Here is a 4410-nt window from a genome sequence, read left to right on the forward strand (position 1 = left end):
GCGGGAGGAGGCAGCCTCCCGCAGGTGGAACTTAGTCGTTGGAGGATGACAGCGGGCGTGCGTAAGAGGCTCGCCCGGGGATGCTGCCTCATCCCCGGGCGGCGGGCGGGAGGAGGCAGCCTCCCGCAAGTGGAACTTAGTTGTTGGAGGATGACAGCGGGCGTGCGTAATAGGCTCGCCCGGGGATGAGGCAGCATCCCCGGGCGGCGGGCGGGAGGAGGCAGCCTCCCGCAAGTGGAACTTAGTTGTTGGAGGATGACAGCGGGCGTGCGTAAGAGGCTCGTCCGGGGATGAGGCAGCATCCCCGGGCGGCGGGCGGGAGGAGGCAGCCTCCCGCAAGTGGAACTTAGTTGTTGGAGGATGACAGCGGGCGTGCGTAAGAGTCTCGTCCGGGGATGAGGCAGCATCCCCGGGCGGCGGGCGGGAGGAGGCAGCCTCCCGCAAGCGGAACTTAGTTGTTGGATGATGACAGCGGGCGTGCGTAAGAGGCTCGTCCGGGGATGAGGCAGCATCCCCGGGCGGCGGGCGGGAGGAGGCAGCCTCCCGCAAGCGGAACTTAGTCGTCGGAGGATGTCAGCGGGCGTGCGTAAGATAACGTATGTCCGCCTCTCGGTCACTCTGGCCGGGCGTGGGTGTGCGTCCGCGCCCGTCTTGTGAACCTCCAAGTGGAACTTAGTGATCGGAGGATGACACCGGGCGTGCGTAAGAGGCGCGTCCGGGGATGAGGCAGCATCCTCGGGCGTCAGCCGGGAGTAGGCAGCCTCCCCCAAGTGGAACGTAGCCTCCACTAAGTGGAACTCAGTCTCCGGAGGATGACAGCGGGCGTGCGTAAGAGGCGCGTCCGGGGATGAGGCAGCATCCTCGGACACCGGCCGGGAGCGCGCGGGCGCTGTGGAAGTAAGTACATCCGCTCCTGGTACCTAAAAATTCCTCCAGCGGCGGGCCCCGGGCCTAAACTTTCTCCGGGCCGCGCAACACGCACTTTCCGCCGGACACCGACGGAGGCAACGTCCCCCTCCTGCGGTGACAAAAAAAATCCACCCCTGGTACCTAAAAATTTCTCCAGCGGCGGGCCCCTGGCCTAAACTTTCTCCGGCCCGCGCAACACGCACTTTCCGTCGGACACGGACGGAGGCAACGTCCCCCTCCTGCGGTGACAAAAAAAATCCACCCCTGGTACCTAAAAATTTCTCCAGCGGCGGGCCCCTGGCCTAAATTTTCTCCGGCCCGCGCAACACGCACTTTGCGCCGGACGCCGGTCCCAAACCACCACCGCCGACCGCCACAAGGCGACAGCCACCATCCCCAAGCGCCATCCCCGACCGCCACAAGGCGACCGCCACAAGGCGACCGCCACAAGGCGACAGCCACCATCCCCAAGCGCCATCCCCGACCGCCACAAGGCGACCGCCACCAGCCGACCGCCACAAGGCGACAGCCACCATCCCCAAGCGCCATCCCCAAGCGCCACCCCCGACCGCCACCAGCCGACCGCCACCAGCCGACCGCCACCAGCCGACCGCCACCAGCCGACAGCCACCATCCCCAAGCGCCACCCCCGACCGCCGCCCCCCGACCGCCACAAGGCGACCGCCACCAGCCGACCGCCACAAGGCGACAGCCACCATCCCCAAGCGCCACCCCCGACCGCCACCCCCCGACCGCCACCAGCCGACCGCCACCAGCCGACCGCCACCAGCCGACCGCCACAAGGCGACAGCCACCATCCCCAAGCGCCATCCCCGACCGCCACCCCCCGACCGCCACAAGGCGACAGCCACCATCCCCAAGCGCCATCCCCGACCGCCACCCCCCGACCGCCACCAGCCGACCGCCACCAGCCGACCGCCACAAGGCGACAGCCACCATCCCCAAGCGCCATCCCCGACCGCCACAAGGCGACCGCCACAAGGCGACCGCCACCAGCCGACCGCCACAAGGCGACAGCCACCATCCCCAAGCGCCATCCCCGACCGCCACAAGGCGACCGCCACAAGGCGACCGCCACCAGCCGACCGCCACAAGGCGACAGCCACCATCCCCAAGCGCCATCCCCGACCGCCACCCCCCGACCGCCACCAGCCGACCGCCACCAGCCGACAGCCACCATCCCCAAGCGCCATCCCCAAGCGCCACCCCCGACCGCCACCAGCCGACCGCCACCAGCCGACCGCCACCAGCCGACCGCCACCAGCCGACAGCCACCATCCCCAAGCGCCATCCCCAAGCGCCACCCCCGACCGCCACCAGCCGACAGCCACCAGCCGACCGCCACCAGCCGACCGCCACCGGCCGTTCGCGGTGTGCGCCGCCGTTCCCCAAGCACCCTCCGGGACGAAGCCGGAGCCAGAGAATAGCAGCGGTGGTGCGTAAAAGCTGCGGCCGGGCCTCGCGGAAGGTCCCCGGGCGGCGAGCTGCGGAGCCCCGGCCTCCAGCTTCCACCAGGTAATAGGACCGGGCGCGCGTAAAAGCTGCGGCCGGGCCTCGCGGAAGGTCCTCGGGCATCCAGCGAGATCACACGGCCCCCACCGGAGGCGGCTAGCGCCTCCGTAGAGTAGTACCGGCCCGTGGAAGCGGCCGCCCGTCAGCCTGCGTTGCCGCTGGTCGAAAAATGCACTAAGTGCCAAACCCCATTCATTTACAACGGCGTGTCCGCCAGAGGGCGCACTTCCCCCGGCGGACCAGCCGGCGGGGCTCGTTAGAGAGTGTATCCGCCTGGCAGTGCCTCCTGGACGGCCTGTATTCCGGACCGCGACCGCTAACTTACGGGAGCCTAAACGGCCCGCGGACCAGCCGGCGGGTCCTCCGTGAAAGCCTATCCGCCTGGCGGTGCCTCCTGGCCGGCCTGGATTCCGGACCGCGACCGCTCACTCGCGGGACCCTAAACGGCCCGCGGACCAGCCGGCGGGTCCTCCGTGAAAGCCTATCCGCCTGGCGGTGCCTCCTGGCCGGCCTGGATTCCGGACCGCCACCGCTCACTCGCGGGACCCTAAACGGCCCGCGGACCAGCCGGCGGCTCCTCCGTGAAAGCCTATCCGCCTGGCGGTGCCTCCTGGCCGGCCTGGATTCCGGACCGCCACCGCTCACTCGCGGGACCCTAATCGGCCCGCGGACCAGCCGGCGGATCCTCCGTGAAAGCCTATCCGCCTTCGCCGGTTCCCCGGCCGGCCACGGGTGGCGAGAATCCGGCCTCCTCGCCCGGAGCGCGCTTCGACTTGGGCGAAAAATGCACCAAGTGCCAAACCCCATTCATTTACAACGGCGTGTCCGCCAGAGGGCGCACTTCCTCCGGCCGGCGGGGCTCGTTAGAGAGCGCGTCCGCCTTGGCCGGTTCCCCGGCCGGCCACGGGTGGCGAGAATCCGGCCTCCTCGCCCGGAGCGCGCTTCGACTTGGGCGAAAAAATGCACTAAGTGCCAAACCCCATTCATTTACAACGGCGTGTCCGCCAGAGGGCGCACTTCCTCCGGCCGGCGGGGCTCGTTAGAGAGCGCGTCCGCTTTCGCCGGTTCCCCGGTCGGCCGCGAACGGCGAAAAGCCGGCCTCTTCCCCCGGAGCCCGGTGGGCGAATTTTTTTTTTTTTTTTTTTTTCAAAGTGCCAACGGCTCTCGCGCCGCGCTGCGTCCGCCTTCGCCGGTTCCCCGGTCGGCCCGAACGAGCGAAAATTCGGCCTCTTGCCCCGGAGCCCGGTCGGCGAATTATTTATTTATTTATTTATTTATTTTTCCAAAGTGCCAACGGCTCTCGCGCCGCGATGCGTCCGCCTTCGCCGGTTCCCCGGTCGGCCACGAACGGCCAAAAATCGGCCTCTCCCCCCGGAGCCCGGTCGGCGAATTATTATTTATTTATTTATTTATTTATTTATTTTTCCAAAGTGCCAACGGCTCTCGCGCCGCGATGCGTCCGCCTTCGCCGGTTCCCCGGTCGGCCACGAAGTATTGCGCATGATTATACGCGATGTTAATATTTATTTAATTATTAAATAAATACATACATGTGTTTATTAATGATATACGCGATGTTAATATTTATTTAATTATTACCTATATTATGAATAAACTAACGGTGATTTTACACGATTTGACTACATACGTGACCGTGATATAGTGCCGAGGGCTCCCGCGCCGTCACGCGTCCGCCTTGGCACGGGTCGCCCGCGGCAGCGAGCGTTCGGCTCGCGGGGGTCCGCGGGGTGTTATTAGGGAGTGCGGCAGCCGTGCCGAGGCTCCGGCCGGCCGCCGGAAGTCCCGCGGGGGAGCGTCGGAGCTCCGCGAGGCCGGCCGGGGAGCCTCTTAGTCATCGCCCGCGCTCGCGGTGGTCCCGGTCGCTTAAAGTGCCACGGGAGGCGTAGCGATGCGAGTGAGTGTGCGCAAAGTGCGAGAGGCGGTGCATTTACGCGCCGTGTCCGCGAG

The sequence above is a fragment of the Syngnathus scovelli genome, unplaced genomic scaffold, assembly GCF_024217435.2.
Source record: "Syngnathus scovelli strain Florida unplaced genomic scaffold, RoL_Ssco_1.2 HiC_scaffold_383, whole genome shotgun sequence".
Classification (NCBI taxonomy): Eukaryota; Metazoa; Chordata; class Actinopteri; order Syngnathiformes; family Syngnathidae; genus Syngnathus; species Syngnathus scovelli.